Below are 21,918 nucleotides of genomic sequence, written 5' to 3'. Positions count from 1 at the left end.
TTCCCCAAATGTGACCCAGGTGGTGCGCAAGGGCTGGCGAGACGTGTCGGAAACCGCTGCCAAGACCCGCTACTAAGAATAGAGCTTTACGAGCCTCAAGAAAATGCTCTGGGTTCCCCCCAGAGGGATAGGCTCCCTAAAAGGGAGTGTTTCCTCGATTAAACTGCACCGAAGCGCAACTCGACACTGGCCCAAGTGCCAAGGAATGCGATTGCACTACAAGCCAAGCCTGTATTTTCGCTGCTAACGAGCATCCTCCGGCTTTCGTCGGAAAGCATACACACACACATGGATCACGCGCGCGGAGCCCAGCCTCCGGGACATCGATTGCATGGACACACAACGAAGGGGTTGAAGGGAAAAAAAATCGAGTTCGTTCCAGAAGCTCCAGAAACCCGGCCACGCCTATATCGGCTGCGAGCTGAAGAACGAAAAGAAAAACGTGCAACAACCACCCGGCCCGACCCCGTACATTCCGAGACCACCCTGCGGCGCCCAGATAGGGCCAGAAAAGTTGTGCAATTTACCCTGGCAAACTTTCAACTCCGCTCCGCACGGGTTGCCATTTTCCCAGCGTTCGTCCGCATCGGTCACGTGGGTGCTCGTTTTCTTTTGCCCAACCCTTTTGGCTTGGTGATGATGACGGTGTGTGGGTGGTGTGAAAAAGTTTTCCCCTTGCCCAGCACGAACGCGAGTAGCTTTTCTCGCCATTTCCCTACAAGCGAAGCTCGTTGTGTGTGCAGTCGATTCACTTTCCCCCGTTGTTACCCGGTTTATATCGCCATCCCGACACATCGTTGCCATTTTCCTTGATTTTCCTACGATGCGAGTTACAAATACCGAAATTGTGTACCTTCTAGCTCCAAAAAATGAAGAAGTTGAGAATATGTGCTCCCGCACCAGAGGCAATATGCACTCGCATGAAAATCATGTGCACAAAAGGGTACCCGGAAGGAACTATGGAAAGAAGAACATTTGAGGAAAACTCAACCTAAACCCAACCACGAGCATCAGCAGGTGGTAGTAAAAATTACCACACCACATTGTCCAAAAACACTGGCACACTTTTTCAGTACCGTTAAGCGGCAACACCACGCGAACAAATGCTGCCGCAACAACTACAATTTATCTATCGTAGGAAAGTTTTCATATTTTCGAAAACACTCCGAACGGAGGTGTGCCGCCGGGAAAGCTGCAGCCGGAAAACTACCAGCTCTAATTCAGGGCAAATAAAATTGTTTAGAAACATGTTACGAACGTGGTGGACGAGAAGATAAAGAAGTCATTAAATTATAACCTCGTTTCAAACACGGTTTCCCAGGAGGGGAAAACAATATTGGGCGAAGTTTCGAAATTTGTATTTTAGCACAAATTCCTTTAACTCATGTTAGTCAACTCAATCAACGCAACAATACTTACAGCATCAACAGAGCTTCCAAAAACGCCAGAGATCTGGAAAAAGAAATAAGAAAACGGGGTTAGTAATAATTATTATCCAGTTGAGTTTGTTTGAAGCTTTTCTTCGGAAGTTTTATTTTAATATTTTCAACCGATTCTCAAAGCAAATAAAATTTGAAATCGAATTTCTCGAATACCTCCACGTCAACCCACGCATATCAAGGGAGCGTAATTGAAAACGGATAATAATGTACAATTTCCTTGCAAAACCCGGGCACACAAGGATGCCTTTGAAATGGTGCCATCGCTGCAGCCCGAGGGTTTCCACCGCACGGAAACCCGAACGGGGAAATCTTCAACATGTCAATATTTGCGTCAATTTGGGCTCCTCACGTCGCATCAACCCAAATAGCCGCCAAAATCACAATAAAATACGATCCTTCCGACCTTTTCCGGGACGGGAAAAAAAATTGAAATCCTATCTACCTAACCGAACACGCACATACACACACCTGGAAAGCAACTCCTTTCGACAGGCAAGAAAGGATGGTGGCCTTCTTTTTTATTTGGTTCAATTGAGCCACGCGAGGTAAGGAAATTGATAGAATCCAATAATATGTAAATAATATGGAATCCTTCGGATCGATTGAAGCGTGAAGCGATCGACTGGTAGGAAAATGGGTCCCGTTGGCGAAGAACGGATGATTAAAGTGTCCCCGATCGAGATTATAATGGATGAAAAAGGCCTGCGTTGAAGGAATGGATGAAATCTTGGAAGATTTTGGTTTGCAATTCATGTTTACTACTCTTTCCAAAGTGTATAAGAAAATGCTGATTATTTTTACTGAATTTCCAACCTTGAGAAAATATTTATCGGATTAAAAATCTATCACGCTTGAAAAACCCTAATGCAAAAATAATTGGATAATAAATTAGGGTGGATCCATCTATGACACAGTGCATATAACATTTTTAATGGTTTATATTTTTCACTTTCTTGACGTAGACCAGAGTTCACAAATTCCGCCAGTTCAAAGTGGGTGCTTTTGTTAAGAAAATAATGCCCAACCATCGGCATGAAATAAGCCAATAAGAGAACCGTTTCCATAACGAAACGGTAGAGCTGTCAACCGATGCCACTCTCGACGTGAGCGTTGGTGGTAACCGTTGAGAGGATTAGTCTACTGATTGGTTCCCAGCCAAACCTCCCTCGAAGTCACGGTGTGATGCCACATCTGTTTCCAGCCACGGGCCACGGGGTCCGGGTTTGCCTTTTTGTGTGCCGACGATAGACTGATTTTCAGAAAATTTCACCAGCCGACCACCGAAGATCCGGACCCAGACAAATTGAAGAGGACAGAAGAAATGCGAGGGTTTAAACTGACGAGTGAGGGGGGGGGGGGGGGGGGGCGTGGGAGTGGTAGACAAAAGTTCCATCTGACCGTGCCTCGGGATATTTATAATTGAGTTTGGTTTTCAGCCCGTTATTGATACATCGAACGGGAACGAGAAAACGGAGCACCGGATCCGTTCGAAGCTGCTCTTTCGGTCGTTTCCGTCGGAGAGGAAGATGCAGGAGGGTGCAGGTGCTGCAAGAGGCTAGTGAGAGTTCGGTTAAGGCCTCTAGAGGACGTGTTTCAAAACTAAACGACATTTTCACAGCCAGGCAGAGGAAAAGCGGATACACGGCGGGACAGAGTTTAAACCACCTGAGGGACAAATGGTGTACACGTACGTGAAAAAGTGGACAACACCAAGCCGTCCTGCAAGCGTCCTCCGATCGGATTTCCTCATCCTCATTCGATCCACACCTTTCCCCTTTCCGAAAGGGGGTTTTGTTTTCGTGTGTGCAGCGACAAAAGGTGGACCGTTATTGAATTTCGCTGCAATAATTCAACATCCAATGATAGGAAATTAGATTGCATTTCCTGCTTTCGGTGGCTTTCGATGCTGCAGAATGCTGCGCTCCAGAACGATGGACCTCCGCCCGGTCGGAGGTAGTTCAACTGTGACAATGGCCACTACCGATCACAATACCGTCCGTAACTTCAAAGAGACTTTGCTGGCTCACAACGGAAAGGTGCAATGAATCGAACAGACTGCCATGAGACACACACACACGCACAATGGATTATTATTTCTTTCGGCTTGTTGAATGTTGGAATTTGGTCAATCCGGAGAAATTCTACAGAGGAGCTAACCGTAGGCGTATGGATGAAAATATTGAGACCATAAATTGTCCCTTGTCACGATATCCAGCGGAATGCTTACTAGCCGGAAAATCCATTTTAATTCAATGGATTAAAAAAATTCAATATTAAAAGAGGTTCTCAACGAACAGAAAAAGATCAAAAATTTGAAATGTTTTATATCCACAGAAAGAATTGACAGAATTTCAATTATATTTTTATGCAAGAAGGACTTTATCTGAAAAGGTTTCCCTAAATTCCCACGATCAATCACATTTTTGGAATTTTTCAATGAAAATATTACTCAAGCACATCACGTAACATTTTACTACATTTTTCAATCGGAAAACAGCTTTCTCCTACAGCTCATTATAACAAATGCATAAAGCAAACATGAGCCGAACATGCGCCGAATGAAGAATGAGAAAACCGGAAGCGAAATAATCATGATTTTGCTGAATGCAATTTTCATACCAACTTCGATCGAACTGGATAGAAATTCATCGGTGAGGGGAGAGTGGGTGGTAGGGAGAAAATTTTATTGCATCTTCCTCCCCCCCCTCCCCTCTCCCCCGCATCACCCGGTCCCGGATGGTCTAAGCTAAGTATGTGGGTCACGTTCGGCTTTCCGCCACCAGTTGCCGGAAGCGGGAAGCGCGAAAGGTAAAAACATAACTTTTTTTCCCGATCTCCCAATCTCGAATGATGGACCACATGGAAAAGTCATTATCTGCTCATGGCACTCCTCTTCATCGGCAACGCCGGAAGTGTGGGAATATTTTTTCGCAAAAGACTCCACTTGCAGCTGGTTGCGGAGCAATTTTCATAATGATGTTACCGATGCCCGATGCATCCGATGCGGCATGGTGTTGATGATGACGTTGCTGGTGATGCCGATGGAGGCGCCTGGTGGCTGAGGGCCGCAGCATCAGGACTAGGCTAAGGTGACCCTTCGATACGGATGGTCAGCCGTGATGATGGCGTTGAAAGGGTGTGGCTTTTTTCTCCCACGAGAGGACGATGAGCCGACACGCTGATGTTTTCCCTGAAAGCTCATCAATATTTCCACCCATTTCCGGGTGGCTTCGTCCACTGTATCCATTGCTATTCGGTCGGTGGACAAACCGGGCACACACGGTCCCGGCCCGCAACTGGTTGGAACGGGTGCCAACCGGAGGGATAGGCTCGGATTTAAAAGTGCTCAATTATTTAGACTTTCATTATCGATCAGTTTTTTGGAAGCGAGCCACCGGAAAACATGATGCTTTTCCACATTTCTGTCACCCAACCCCATGGGAACGAGTTGGGAGTTGGGTTTCGGGCGGAGGTCCGGAGGACGACGCCGACACGGGACAAGTGGTATTTAATCAGGTTTGGCCATTCGCCAAACGGAGTCGCTTCGGAAAAGCTGCCGATGCCGATCTGTGGAATCGAATGGAAAATCCACCCCGAGAACCGGAAACCCCCGGTTGGTCGATAGAACTTTACCACCGTTGGCAGAGTTTTCCTCCCGTAACCATATTCCGTACCATTGTTGGAAATCTAAAGGGATTGAGGCAAAGGTGGGGGGGAGGGGGGATGTGGATTTCCAGTGCAGACCGGTCGAGATTCTCGGTCGGTGTTCAATGGTTTTTAATTTGAAAACTAATTGAATTTTTCGCCAATGTCTTAAAATGGGATCAGTGCCTTTTTAAATCCACATAAAAAGATACATGAATGTGGAGAACTGTAAAAAGAGGGACGACAATAAAAAAACGAACGCTTGACATCGGGATTTCCTCATTAAATTGAAGGATTTTCAGCTATTTTGCTTTTATTTCGCTGCTCGAAAAAAATCGGGAGAAAAAATAAGTCGATAAGTTTAATTTCCTTTGAAATTAAAAAATTAAATCCTTTGAATCATTAACGTCCTTTTATATTATTTTTTGATAGCTTTTTTCCTGACGAAATTTTTCCACTGGAATCATGAACAAAAAGTGTAGTAGAAAACATCAAAAATAAAAGTTTTAAATTGCACCTAAACGATTGGTGAAAATGTGGAAAAAAACCCCAATCGGAAAAACATGAAGCCCGAAATCATATTCTTTACCCTTCAATTGATAGAAATTAAAATTCGATACCAACATCGGCTGAGGGCCCCCAAAAATAACCGCAGCAATTATTTTCCTATTAACAGTAGCGCAAAATTTATGACCTCCGCTCGCAGCACAATAGAACGAAACCCGACCGGAGCCACCGGAGATAATCCTGGCACGAACGCCGAAAACATTTGTGTTTTATTTGTGCGAGCTTAATAATTGCTGACCATTTGTCGAAACCAATAAAGCATAACCAAATTCCAGCTAAACCGTGAAGAACTGGCTCCAACTGCTGGGTGGTTTGGGGCATCGATGATCCCGACCTCGTTTAGCTCGGTCGATGATCGAAACAGGAGCACGGGATTGCAAATTCAGCAAGCTTCGAAATGGCAACGGCTGCAGAACGTCGGTCTCACTTAACTCGACCTCGGGTTAAGCTGGCTCACAGTGGTTGCGACCGGTGAGCAGTTTTCCGGAATCGAATTACGAAAGTACCGTTCCCGGTAGGCGGATTGTTCTGTTCGGGGTGGTTTCAGGCTTTGTAATGCTATTTTGAGTGCTTGGGTGGGTGCATGAATGTTCGTATGGTCAATTTCGAACGGTTTTGTATTTCAATCGAAACTCCTTGATTCGCTTTATTTGAATGTGGTAAATATATTTGATGCGCCGTGGTTGAGCGCAGAATAACTCACCATTATCCATCCGGAGTCATTCTAAGCAAAATAAATTTAAAAACATTTAAAAGTTTGATTCGAAAGAGTGGAAATCCTCAACTATGTACTGATACTGACCACACTACTTCGCAACATAACACCGCAAATGGTCGATGACGGTCAGTTTTTCTGCTTTCCCTCCCTTCACACGAACACGAAGCGGCGGGACACATTCTGCTAGTGGCTTAATGTCGGAGGGTTAGGTGCGAAATAATGCACCAGGCGTACTGTGCTGTCTGCGTGTGACGGTTAAGTGTGAAGATAACGAAACAACATTTCGCCACGTCAAACGCCCAGAAATGATATTCATCCTCGGCGCTGTCCAAGCGATGGAGAATGCAGTGGATTTCAAGTTCCCGGTTAGCATTGCATTTTCGTGCAAGAGTATGAAAAGTTTTCCTCTTTTTTGAAATAACCATCATTGGTTGATGGTAGTCACAAATAATGGATAAAAGCTTCAAAAGAATTGAACTCAAGAAGAAATATATTTTTAAAAAATAATAATAAATAATAATAAATGAACTAGTTTAAATTATAAAACCTAAGAAAAGAAATATACTTAAACCACACTAAAAATATGCCTTTTTTATGAGTAGAGAATGCGTCAGATCAAAGCGACGAACTTGAAACGATTTGCGAAATAGATTTATCAGGCACCCATCGGTATCGCATCGGATCGGAGGCCAATCATGCCTCAATGCCATTAGTACAAAATGTGCATACTTCAACAATCCCATCCTTCCAAATGCAACATTTTACCACACGAGAACTTCAGCGCCACCTCCGGCCCACTCGACAGCCCACTTGTTGTAGCCTTGGTGTCTGCTGCCGAAAGCTTTAAAAGCCCTTCAACTGCAAGTTTCTATCGCTTTACCCGACCGCTGTTCCATTACGGAGCAGGAAGGCAACCTTAAGAGGACAAAAAAAAGCCATCTGCACACGAGAGAGTGCAGTATGGTGCAGTACGACGACAAAACTGTATGGATGAACGCATGCAGGATGTCACTTTACGTTGTTTTTTTTTACGCTGTCTTTTTTTCTTACAGTGATACATCCGCGTGCAGGAACTGTCGACGGAAGCGCAACGTCGGATTGCAGGGAGGTGTTATTTTTTCGTTGGTTTTCTTTTTTTTGTTGTTGTTATATGCTTTGCTGCAATGTATCCCATCACTTTGGGATGGGAGCACTTGTTTCCTAATGCAGCATATGTCAAATACAGTTACAGCGGTATCGCGTCGCGTAGAGTAAAAGGCATAGCGAGCTCTATTTCAAACGAGAGGACACTTGGTACAATTTTCCGCTCTTGATGCAAGGACTAGAATAATCGTCTTTGAGTTGCAGCATTGAAGTGCCATTAAAAAAGGTTTAGGATAATTGTAGTTTGCAGAATGGTCCTGCCATCGCTCCACACGAAGACTAGTTCATCTGATTTCCGATATCAAAAACAAATTTCCACCTGGGTTGGCTGACCTATTTACCTGCTGAAGCAGGAAAGCAAAACCAGGGAAACATAAAACCATAAAACCATTCATCGCGCCATGAAAATGCATCGTACTCCAGCGGGAAATGACGTCAAGGTAGGTCCATGGATCTTTTATTGTTCGACTTCCCCTTAGCCGTGGGAAAACTAATATACGTCGTCAATGTCGAGAGGGAGTCGTTCTTGGGAGTGCGCGGGCGTCAATCGGCCGTGGTGCACGTGCCTTTTCCACGTCCATTAATTCCCATCAATCGGAAAAGGCTCACAATCAAGCCTCTTGGAAGCCATTTTAACCTCGTTTTTCCAAACCGCCCTCGGGCGGCGGGCGGGAGGTCAACGTTGGCTCGCTGTGGTTCCTGCTGGCCCGTCGGGTGTACGTCAAACTGTGTCGACAACTAATTAAATCCCGTTGCCGTTGATTGCAGCTCTTCAACACATTTTCTAAAGCCAAACACACGCACCGTGGGAAGGAGGGGGAGAGCGAGAGAGAGAGAGAGCAATTAGAGATTCGATTTCCGAACATTTGCCTCCACTAACGCAATTTAGTTAAGGGCTTTCGTGCAAACGTTCCGTTCAGTTCTAGTGCCATTTTCCCTACCGCACACACAATACGACGATCGATGCTGGAAACCGAAAACCACCCATTGCACAGTGGGACTCTCGTTAGTGTTATTGTGCAATTCATTACGAGAAGAGAGCTTCGATAGCTGTGCGAGGGATTGGCAAGGAATATCAAGGCCTGGAGGACAATGAAGAAATTTGTTTGGTGACATAATCGATGGGTGGAAAATATCTCTCGAAACGATCTCGAGCAAGTACCTTAGAACCCAGAATGGTATATAAATACAACCATGATCGGGTTTCACGGCGAACACGAGTGATTTAAAACACATTTACACTACGAAACAACAATGCTATTTCTTCGTGAATTTTAACGAGGAATGAGAAAAAATCAAACACTCTAACCATGATACTTTTATGATAGCAGAGTTTTCTTCATTGGTGTTTGCTACCCCTATTGACCGCTTTCAAGAATATTCTCAAGTAATGTTGATCCTTGCGAATGGCCAAACAAAAGCTTTTCTTTCGAGCGGTGTTTTACTATCTCTTCGGCCAACTTTGTCAAAGTCGATCTGAAGAGCATTTTTATCTTAGGGGAAAAACCAGCTCCAGCAAAAAAGTGCCAACGTGAAGAGCACAAAAGGAGAAGAAGTCATTAGGTTGACAAAAACAAAACAAAAGTGGCGTGGGAAAACACCGGAGAGGGTACCACCAGGAGAACGAAAAGAGACGGCCACTTCCTCGGTCCATTTCTGCTGGAAGGGTTTACGGATATCCCTTTCGGAGGAAACTGGATACTCGCGCCCGGAGATGGAGTAACGGATAAGATCCCAAGTGTAGCCCCGCAGTGGCCTTCTCGGCTGGTGTAAAAAATCTATCTCCGTTCGGTTCTGAAGCCGGGGGTGGGTAAAAAAAAACAACCCGGAAGCGCAGTGAAACAAAAAGCCCCACAAGGAAAAGCTTGTGAGTAGGGAGGTTAGGGTCGTTCCACACTCACAGATAAACGGCTGTAATCGATTCTTATCGTGTTTCCTCGAACACAAACATGCAGAGAGGTATGAATGAAAAGAAACACGTTATGATGCATGGGAAATTCTGCTGACAGCCCGAGAAACAAACAAATTGGTACTAATGCCTGCCATACTTGGTCTGCTCGAAGAATGTACCTTTAAGTATCTTTAAATTCCAACAATTCCATTTAACTGTAATCAAATTCTATCAAAGTGAAGATTCGAGCAAAATATATACTTCATGATCAAATAAAAACTCACAATGTATCTTCAATATGCTCCAATGAACTGAATAATATGTTTCTACTACCTCCAAACACAGGAAATTTTAACCATACTCAAGCATAATAAATAGATCTAGAAGAAAAAGGAACAAAAATACATCAGAAAACAAACTGCTGTGTCTTTATTCCTGTCCTTGCCGGATGAACTATTTATTCTTTTTGGATAACAAAAGAGCCATTCATTCTTGCTCCGATAGGTGATTTTATGTTACTTTCTTCGTTTGTACTAAGCACCTTCTTACTACATCTAATACTTTAGTTTGTTTTGGGAACCCGGTGATCACAATGAAAAATGCATTGGCTAGGTATTTTAAACAACCTTACTTACTTATGTGGCGCTACAACCGCTGCGCGGTCTTAACCTGACGAAACGCATTACTAAAATTAAATTAAAGAAACACATTACCAAAATTAACTTAATAAATACTCCGTGAAACACAAGCGGTAAATATTGATATATCAAAGCTGATTGAAATATTCATCATCAAACAAGCAATCCCGCGAAGAAGCAAGGTAGAAGGTGACCTTAGCCAGCGGAAAAGGGAAAGCAGAAACGCCCACGGGTCGAACGCGAATATCAAATAATTCGAACGCTTCGAAACCATTTTCACTCGAGGCTTTTGATACCTATTTTCATGATTTCACTCCGCTCCCAGCTTCAGCTTCTGCTCCCGGCTGCCGAAAAGCTTTTTCCGTGCGTTGGCGAGAACAAATGCTTTTCATTTGCGTCGTCTTTTTCCTCCCACCACCCTCACATTCGCCCACGTATGACGTGAAGCGTGGGGGTGTACTGTGAGTGGTGGGGGAGTAAAAAAATCACCCAGATAAAGTAAATGGAATCTCTTGATTTTTTTTTTCTCCCCTTAGGATGTTTCACGTTTTTTGCGAATGATTTTCCGTTTTCGTGGCAACGGGGAGGGGAATATTGGAAACCCTACGGTTTCCACACAATATACAGCGTGTGTCAGCGCTACAGCTCGCACTCGGATGGTACGTGGTAACGAGAGTATATGGAGAACAATTTGCCACATCTCATTTTCCCGATTTTCCCGAGGATCTGTTCAATATTCTGCCAAGCTGGACCGTTTCTCCGGTCGTGATGTATTAAAATGTCTTCATGTGAAGTTTCTACACCGTATTGGTAGATACGGTCTGTGTATTTGTGTGAGTGTTTGTGCACCGTTCGACGGCTAGACAAAACACCATTCAACCATCAACCAGCGACACACACCCGACACCGGAGATCTCTACGGGGCCACCTTGGCCGCATCTTAGCCGGAGCAAGCAGCCCCGGGTTCGCCGCAGCGGAGGCGTCAAGAAAATCCATAAAAAATTTACAACTGGAACCTGAAGTAATAGCCTACGAAGCGAAACAACTGCAGGGAAAACGGAAAAAAGGCCAGTGCCAGCGAAAGCATAAAATTACCATCCAGACGGAAGCTCGAGTGAACTAAAGCCAGCCATCAGAGGCAGAGATTTATAGCGTTTGCTTTTGCCCAAAACCGAGAAGATAAGGTAAGGGGTTGGTGGAGTATGGGAGGGGGAGTGAAGAAATGCCCACCGATCCGAAAGGCGATAGAGATTGTAAGCAAAGCCGAAAGGCCATATCCCCAAGGACCTGCTGTGCTGTGCCCACAAATTGCACAATGTTTTAACGCGGCTCATCTTCCATCTTATTCCCCCCTCCCCACCCCCTCCCTTGTGCGGAGGCGAAAAGAAACATTTCACTTAAGGGCATAAAATTTTGCAACCTCAATAAGATACTTGAGGTTAGGGGTTCGCCCGACGAAGCATGACGGATATTTACAGCTTCGATTAGGCGTTGCTGATAAGACTCCCGGAACGAAACAAAGCGTCGCTCAGTCGTCACAAATGGGCTCGAGTTTGTGTTTTTTTGGTGTTTCCCAACCATGCCTAAATTATCTTTTGCGGTAGAACGCGTCCAACCATTCACAGCATCGTCCATGCGTTTCAAGTTCAGTTTGAGGGGCCATTTGAATTTTCCTTTACGATGCACTCAATTATCATCAACAAATTCGCAAATCAAACCATCGAATGGATTGAAAATTTGTTGAAATAAGTGAAACTGTTGGTTGTTCAGTTTAATGTTTGTTTTTAACCTCGAAAGTATGCCACGCCCCGCATCTTCGTTCAAAGTGGAATGACACAAATATACAAAAACTGTAATCGAGCATCTTTAAGCTTCTCTGAGGCGATGCACTCCTCTAAATTCAATCACTAGATTTAATCAAGATATGAACACGAAGTCCTCCCTAGGCTTTCTTTCCGTTCTATTGTGCGGGCGCCAACACCCGGCAGTGATTCAATTATGCTTTCAAATCTCCCAAATTCAACCGAAATTGAATTTAGTACAATTTGTTCCCATCACCTAGACGTTTTTCGTTGTGATGTACAAAAAAAAAACGTTAAGAAAAGATTTTCTACCGTGTTCAAATGTGTTAAAAAAACAAACAAACCGGAACAATGTGGAGCAAAAAAGTTTGAATCAACCGTACGAACGAACTAAGACATTTCCGTTTCGCCTTCTCGGAAGGCTGCTTCTTCGGTTGCGCGGGAGGAAAAAAATCCTTTTGCTAGGATTAATTTAAATTTATTCATCATTAGCACAAGCCCAAAGCCCCGGAACAGAACCGCGGCGAGGGTCTATACGGCCGTTCATTTGACGTGGATGTTTCTGGCCGCACCGTAAGCAACCGCCAGGAAAATTACGCCTAATCTTACGGCTCAAGCAAAGGAACGGTGCAATAGCAAACAAACCGAAGGAAAACGCCCAACGGCAATTGGAGGGCAAACGAGGCAGCCGAAAAATGGAAGCGTTTGCTTCTGGAAAATAAAGTTCAAGTTTGCTTGAAGGAACGACAATCAAATGCTATTGTTTATTGTTGAATACGTAACAAATAAAATAGCTTGCTTTTTTAAGTAATTAAGTTGCAGTTTTAGAGAGTTTGACTTTGTTTTTAATTTTCTATGTTTTTTAATTCAATAAAACCTATTTCGGCAACCTATCAAATGGAGACGCATGGTATTTTACGATTATCGAAATACATCGACATGTTACAGCATATTTAAGTACCCCAACAAATTACGAAACTGCACAACAAAACAAAACAATAAACTATGCCGCTTTCTCACGCTACTGAAATCGACTTCCTTATCCGTAGATCAATGTAGCAACGCCGTAGTACGGTCAATTAAGCATTCCGCCCCCGGGCCACAAAATCAACGTGGGCGAAGCGAGCGCAATCTCGGACGCTTGCCGTACGTTCGAAATGTCAAAATCACAACCAATTCGGATGAAGAATTGAGCCCCGGCCCAGGGCTCGCTTGAGCGGCCGGTGCCGTCAAAGATTTTCCTTCCGGTATTGGAAAATGGGAGAGAATTGGGAAACGATGATGGTGAAAGGAAGAAAACAATATTCACCACCGTGCGGAAAGGGAACCGCCCTAAAGTGGAAGCACGTGGGTGGATTGAATTATTATTCTCATTGATTTTCCTCTTCTACTAAGAACCTGAATTGCTTTGGAATGTAAGCAGCATTAAACCGTTTACGGTAAGAAATATCCGCAGTACCGCCGTTCCCAACGAAGATAAAATAAAATCAATATAATATTGGACACACCTTGGCGCAAAATCATATATTTCTCTTACCAAAAAATACCATAGACAATAACAAGTTCGTTGATGGAGAGAAAAATGTAGTCAAAAGCAAAACATCCTAATTCCTAGATAAAATAAAATAAATGATTAAAAAAACTATGAAATAGATCGTAGGAAATTGTGTTGCTCACCTGGTTTTCGATACAGTCAAATGAGACACTTGTACTCATAAAACGTCACTTATTCGCAAACGATTAACGCAAATCGGCGCTGAAGGTCTTGTACGGACTTTTGAAACACCCTTTTTGTTCACAAACCACACCAACGAGCACGTACACCACGAGGACGAGGAAACTCAACCCTTTAAAACACCTACGATGTTGGTATTTGTTTTTGTGTTTCGAAGAAGAAAAGAAACGAAAACTATCTTAACTATGTGGAATGGAATCTGTTATCAGCGGACGATCGGTGGACCCACCCAGTTCCCTTGATGAATGAGTTAACTCTGATACACAAGAATACAAACACACACATACACACACACACGCATACAAAACGTCAGCTGCATTTGTCTTTGAAGAAATGCAATGCTTAAGGCAATGTTGTTTCAGTATACATAAGTTTTTTTCATTCAGTAATTTTCCGTGTGCTGATAGGTTTTTGTGAGGAAAATGGCTGTTGCTACTAATCGGTCTGTCTGAGGCCCAAACCCAACACAGACGCCGGCGGAATGTTTGAGGGCGAGGCCGATGAATGGAAATCGTGGCGTAAAAGAAAAGCGTTGTGCAATCCGCCAGCTTCCGATTGTGTCTGACCTAAAATGTTAAGCTCAATTCACGCACTCTCGTGCACCAACACGCACATACACACTCGGGATTGATGATAAAAACAAGCAATGGTATGAAACATTTGTTGTATGAAAAAAAAGATCTCCCAAACAGGACGGAATTGAAAAACGAATGTTTCCCCAAAAAAAAAGGATAATACGAAGCCAAAGAAAAACACACGACGCGCCTTTTTTGATAGATTTTGATTGACAAGAGATATATCGTTCAGTCTCGGTGTATGTGTGTGTGTATGTGCCGGAGCTTCTGAGGGAAGATATTACGCAGAGTCCTTGCGTGAGATGGACGAAACTAAAACGCTTTCCTTCAGTCTGATAATATGGTGGCCACTTGCAAGGAAGGATGCACGTACGACTGCTGCTGCACTGCAGGACACAAACACACAAACTCACGGTAGAACGCACGCGAACCGTTTTTTTTTTTCTATCCCCGACCACAGGGCGATCAGAGTGGAAAACCTGTCCACGGTGTGGGTGGTGCGCTGCGAATTGGCTCAAAACGTCGGCGGATTCGGTTGCTTCCTGGTGATGGTTGGCCGGTTTAAAAGGATGATGGTGTCAAACGACGACAACGGCGACGGCGACGATGGCGACGACGACGACGGCGGCGGCGACGGCGGCGGTGGTGGCGGTACAGAGACAGAGAGATAAAAACGGACACAACTTGATTCGATTGAGTGCGGCAACTAAATGACGACGGTGCCGATCGGAACCAGCGCCGGAGCCTGTGCTCGAGGTCGCCCTTTTCTTCTTGGGGCTCTCAAAGGAAAGGTATCGGGGAGGGGGTGGGGGGGAGGGGGGGGGTGAAACGGGTGGTTTTATGCAAGGAAGCCCCCGGGAGGCTCCCGTTTTTCGGTAGCGAGCATGATGCGCCCTCGATCTTCTCGCGCGAGAGGTTTGTTATCATCTCGTTGAAGCGGAGAAAGAGAGAAATGAAACGAAGCCGACGAAGGGAGTGTGACCGAGCAGGAGCATTGGAAGCTCATCCAGCATCCTGACAGCGTCCCGTGTTCCGGTGGGATTCTACTTCCCTTCAGCAGCTGGTAACACTCGCCGGGAAATGAGGCGAGAGAACTCAACACTCACACCGGCTGAGTGACGGCTGGGGAAACTGTCTCGCCCCAACAGACGGATATGCTGCAGCATCCGAATTCCTCCACACAGAGGCAAATTCTACCGGTCGACGGTCGGGCATGTCGTAGGTAAAACACCAGACATCATAAGCCCGTGCTTTGGGGGAAATAAAATAAAGACTAGAACTATTAATGTTTTATTCTAAACATTGATCAATTGATTGTTGTGTCAAACATTCGAACATCTCTCGGACACAGACTCCAGAGGTATGTAAAAGGTATCATAATAAGCCCCAGAAACCGCACCTAGTTGCAGTCGTGCTCGTGCGAACGAACCTCCCTTTGGCCCACATTAACCAAAAACCCACGCGGGTGTGTTTCGAAGCCCAGAACCACCGTAAATCTACCGTGGAAAAAAAAGGAGACCGAGCATGCGCACCACCCACAGGGCTATCCTTTCCGGACGCGGGAGCCACATTCCGATGGCCACGAGTGATGGGAAAAAAAACATGTCCCGTACTACGCTCGGTTTGGGCATACACACACACAAGCCCGTTCTCTTTCTCTCTCTCTCTTTCAAGTCTCGGTACTGGTTTCCGCGTGTCATGTGCATCGTCCGCGTCGGTGCATCGTCCTGTCCATAGTTGTTTCACACCAGCACTACCAGCAGGAGCACATACACCCATCCGGCGAGCGGAGAAGTTCCCGTCACGAGGTGAAGCTACTGAAAGCGGGCGGACAGGTCACTTGACCGACTTTCGTCGGGAGCAAGAAGAAGAAAAAAAACAACCGCGGGTGGAAAAACAACTCCCAGCCGACGAGTGCGAGGTGCGAGATTTTACTTCCACGCTTTTATTTTCTTGTCCACGCCCGAGAAAACAGCAATCGACCTGATGGTGGCCTGCAGGAGTGTGCCTCCCGGTTGGCAGGCGATGGAGGTGATGGTTTCGACCACTTTCACGGACCGGGAGCTTAAGCACCCCGGACCCGGCTTCAACATCAGCACTCCAGCGCAGTCAATGGAGCAGCACTCAGCACGGTAGCACCGACGGGCAGGTTTTGGTTGTGCGGAGCTGGCGGGAAGTGTGGGAGGAGAATATAAGAAGAGTGAGGACAGGAAGATGGGTATGATTTTCACAAATCGCAACCCGCTTTTGGTCATTTATTTTCGAGGTAACGGAATAGAGAGCAAACGCTTAAAGCAGGTCAAACAAGGGGACGCCAGGTCATTGGATACATACAAATAGGTATGTTGTAAAGCATTTTGCAAATATAAAAAAAAATCTAGCAACAATAAAAACAAAATATGGGACGAAAGGTACATCAAGTCAAAAAATGTTTAACTGATGGTATTTTGAACGATATTTCAGCCATTATGAAATCGGCATAAACCTTAAAACACTTTATATTTTGCCATACAACCAAGAAACACATCAAAAACTATCTTACAAGATAAATTAATTTACAAAAAAAGGGTAAAGAATTAAAGTGACAAGAAAATACACAAAAACAAAAATAAGAACCAAGAACAAGTGATGCTCGTAAAGCAAGAAAACAACCCGTCATCCCTTCTCAGAAAAGAAACAGACTTTCACCCCTAGGGGGGTGAAAACATTTCTCCTAGAACCACCTCTCTCCAGCATCCGAGCAGCCAGACTGGAAGAATTCACGCATAGACATTCGGGGGAGGAACAAAAAACAAATACTCCTTCCACTGAAGAAGCTGAACCTTCCCCCGGGAAACGGAAGGAAATCATATCACGGGACATTCTTCTATTCGCCATCTCATTTCTTCTTCCTTCCAGCCTCTCGGAAGGACCTCAAAGGACATCCGGGCCCGTTTCGGAGGCGTTGGTTTGGTTTCGATTAATTTCAACTTTATGCATGACATTAATGAAGCTGGCCACCATTTCCGATCCCAAGCCCTCCTACACACCGGAGGAGACAAGGACAAGAAGGCACAAGCAGACCACAACATATCATCATCTGCCATCAGCAGCAGCATCATCATCATCATCATCATCAACTTCTTCTTCTAGTTCGTCATCATTGTTCGCCACCGTAAACGACGAACGACCACGAAAAGGTCCTCGTGTGGGACGGTGGTTTCAAGGATTAGTTCCTTCCAATTACCACCGAATGGGGAAAGGCCACGGCATAAACCGGTAACCACAACTTTTACCCCTCTTTCCCGTCGTTTGTCACCATCACCTAGCATTCAAACCTACGAGGAACTCTCCATCAGTTGAAGAGAATTAGTCCAATGCTGTTAAAGAATTAAAGAGTTTATAACTCATCGTATCAGGGTGATGTCGACCGTATATGCGTGTCCGTAATTGGTAAGAAATTTTATATTTTATGTAGCTCAACACAGGACGTACATAGAAGACAAATTATCCATCTTGTTAGTGTCTAACCTTTGACGTGAGTCTGCTTCTTGATTGGACGTTGATCTCTCCAGTAGGACAATTTGGAAAAGTTTTATTCCGAGGGCCTACCGTCTTATAAGAGGCTATCAAAAGCAGATTGGTAAAAGAGACTTGATGCAGAGAAAATATTATTATAATTTCGCTGATACAAAAACACTTTTAAATAATGGTTGCGACGATCGTTCGACACCCCAGGAATGAGTGTTGACGATTAATCAATGGGCTTGTTCGGTGATACATTCTAAACGTTATGCTTTATAAATTAAATTGATTGATAAATTGATCCAATTGAAATTATCTGCAATTAATTTTAAACTTACCCTTTTCGACGAGTTTTCGACACATTTAAGAGAGCACACAGAACATGCAAACAAAAACTTAAAAGCAGATTTAAACTATAATCGTTTAAAAAACGTATTTTTCAGAGCCACCCTGTTCGAGATGGAAACCTGCCATTCAACACAAACAGCTGCTCTTGGCAGGTTTCCACTGTTCAGAGTTTTTGACTTTTCCGATGGAAACAGATTCGTTTATGGAACTATGTTAAGTATAAACCGGAACTTTCGACGTCAGCTAATATTCCGGAGGAAAGGCCGCTGAAAGCGAACGAGATTCGGCAGGTCCTGATCTGTTTTGCCCGGCATACACGGCACAAACCAAACCAAATGCATACGATAACGCAACTACACTTTCCTTAGCAACCGGCCTGAAGTCTCATCAAAACATTCACTAACCGCACAAGTGCACGAACAAAACATGGAGAAGATTCTCTTCGAGTTTGAGAGATTATTAGTGCATACGACGAGCGTAATCAACGAGAAAATGAAAATTATCGGTAAAAGAGTAAATGAGGCCCCGGCCGCCATGTTTTCGATCGTGGCTACACCTCTTGTGGACGTTTAAACTGAATGTATGCAATTGGTGAAACATTAATTCGTTAAATTCAACCTACGAATATTTGAACCGTAGTGTGTACCGTTAATTTCTGCTACGCAATCAACCTAGGGGGTGCGGTATGAGGGGGGCCCACGGGCCCCCCTTATTTCTCAAAACTATAACAAACTCTCTTTTTCGGTAGACCTAGCGCAGTCCGCTCGCTGCGCTCGCTGCGGGCGCGCCGCCGTTTCCAAATCATTTCTTCGGCTAAACTCATTGTTTCATGCTGTCCATCATGTGTGGTATAGTTTACTTACCAGTAACTTAACATGTAAAAGTATGTTAACCCGCATTCAACCTCCACTGCGTGATTAGTTTAAACCGTTATGTTCTTTTAAGCGAACCGTTAGCGTTCAAAAATCGAAACGAATGCATGTGTCGCGCTTTGCATAGCTTCAGGCGCTTAATGTGAACCAGCAGGAAGAGGAGAATCTAGCCCGGGGCCTCATTTACTCTTTTACCAAATTATCAAATAAATTCACACTTAATCCAGCGACAACTTTACAACTGTATCAACAGCAGTGCCTGCCGAAACAACAAACAGCGACCTATCAAAATAAAAGATCTTGACAGTAGTACTAGTGTTGTGCCTTATGAATCTCTTGAGAAGATTCACTCATAAGAATCATTCAACCATGATTCATTTAGATTGATTCATGCGTCTTTGAGGATTCGAATTTTAAAACATCGATAAATCTTTCGAAACGTTCATAAATCTTAATGAATCTTTTAAAGAATTTGCCGTGATTCTTCGTGATTCTTTGTTGCGCCGACAAAACAACCTTAGGAATCTTTTTGATTTTTTTTGTGATTCTTCAAGCCTCATGAATCTGTTATTCAAAGATTAACGAATCTCTATTTTAATGATTCACGAATCTCAAAATAAATGTAGCGACTCATTCACATTAATGAATTAATCAATTGCCCAACTCCAAACTTGACACCAAGGCCCTTTGCTACCGTTGTAGGGTTCTGCGACGATGAAGGTTTGAATTAACAGTTGATCGCAATCCGAAAATTACAATTTAAAGAGCACCTTAAATACTTTCGTTTTATTGTCTATACACAATGGTATTCTTATTTGCAACAATCCAGCACAACATCAAGGCAAAGAAAAAAGATACTCGTTTCTGCTTAGCTGTGAATCATTTTTTCAGTTTTTATTCTAAAAGTTCTACATAACTTCAATCAATTTTCATATAATAATATAATAATTGTATTAATAATAATAGCAATATTAATGGTATATATTAATATTGTGTATATAGAATTTATGTACATTTCTCCATTGTTATGATTTTCTGATCCTTGTGGTTTTTACATTACACATCGATGCTTTCACCTGCAAAATTACTCGTAGTCACGATGATTTCCAGTTTCACATTCTTTTTTTCCTATTTACTTCCATTAACATTATCAATCACCTATCACCGAAAAATAAATTGCCCTCCCCAGTCGTACGGTTTTAGTTGTTTGTTGTTGCTGTTCGCCATTTCATGAGAGTCGTTGCAAAACCACGCAACAAATAGGATTCTATTAGGATTAGTTGTTCTTGATGTTATACAGTTTCTGTTGCTTAGTTGCTGTTGTTTTTTGTTTGTTGTCTTGCTTTGCTTGTGGGTTTTACTTACAAATAGTTGTTTTCCTTTTTATGTTATTACACGTTTCGTTCATTGCTGCTAGGTTTCCTTTTTTTACATAGTAACTCTTAATCAATGTTTGTTGTTGTATGTGCTGTTGTTACGTTTTCTTTACCCGAATATCGCGATTCAGGATAGTTGTGAGTGGCCTTGCCCTACGCGATTTGCCTCGGTTGCTGCAAAATGCAAACGCCGGCCATGGTTCTCCTTACACGTGCTTCCTGTTAGTACGTTGCTTAGTTCCCCCCATTGTTCCTATTGTTATATTTTTGTTTTTGGTAATTTTGATTCCCTACATCGTTTCTAAATCTATACGTAGGTATGTTGCCTCTGCTATCCATCGTCCACTCTGTATACAATATATATATCGATATATGTAGATGCATGTGTATATATAGATGTATAGCACTATATAATATCTCACAATACACTTTAAGCTTATCGTTCTTATAACTTTGCTTTAATGATTCCTCTTGCTATGTTGGTTTTGTTCTTTGATCTTTTCTCCTCACGCAGATCGTTTCTTTTCCAATCTTTGCTGGCGAAATTTTTTTGCCTGGCTTTCTCATGGTACCTTGTTCGTGTTTATAAGTTTATATGTCTGTTATTCATGTTTAGCAATCTGTTTTTTTTTATACCCGGTAGTTCGGTAGTATACCGAAAAATCCTGTCGGAAAACACCAATATAGAATGAATTGTCATTGCTCATTTTCCGGTCCGAATGGCTTGCGTTTGATTCACCAACGCTTATTACTATAGTCTTTTAGTTTATAATGCTTTCAGTTTGTTGCTCTTTCCGTTTAGGTAAAGGTGGCGACATTCTCGCTGCAGGTTATTTCTATGATTGCAAATAATGCTATCATCTTCTTCCGGTCTTCACTTTTGCTTACGTTACGAGTAGGTGTTTGCTTTTGTGTTGAGTTGAGATGCACTTTGTGAATGGTTTAGAGCTGTTTCGTTTGTTATGGATTCAACAATCTACCACCTTTCACTACCTTATGGTGGGCACGGCTCGGCAACCTTTTTAATCGTACTTTTCCGCCTGCATGTTTGAATTGAATTCCTTTCCGGTTCCTTTGCTTCCCTGGTTTCATTTTTTTTTATTCGTTCAGTATAATAAATCAATCGCTTTTTCGCTGCTCAGGGTGGTCAGTGTGTATGTTAAAAGTTATCTTGTTTAAAGCGATTATGTGGATCGTTGATGCGAAAGAATTGAAATTGGCCCACTGCTAGTCAAACTCTATATGATGCTCGCTGATAGTGCACAGCATAAATCATCTACCCCAGCCAAGCTATGGGTTCCGCGCTTATCAACCTTAAGCACGCCTATTTCTTACACTAGTCCTACAACTCAACTCCTTGGGCCCTACTTGCTAAGCTAGTATTGGATTGGATGCATTGATCGAGCATGATAAGGAATAGAGAAAGGCTTCTAGGGAGGAGTCCTGTTGATATGAAACCATTGGTCCGCATAAAGAAACATATACCATCACTGGCGGGAGACATTTTCTTGTGAGCAACACGTTTCAAAGTGTTTCTAACATAAAAAAATAGTACTACATCACAAACACATCTTGGAAAATAGAACGGAATAAAAATTAAAAAGCTCTTACAGTTTCATAGAGAACAATAAACAAATAACATTTCATAAAGGAAAAACAACC

This window comes from Anopheles coustani, chromosome 2 (genome assembly GCF_943734705.1).
Source record: "Anopheles coustani chromosome 2, idAnoCousDA_361_x.2, whole genome shotgun sequence".
Taxonomy (NCBI): Eukaryota; Metazoa; Arthropoda; class Insecta; order Diptera; family Culicidae; genus Anopheles; species Anopheles coustani.
This window is presented reverse-complemented; position numbering follows the sequence as displayed.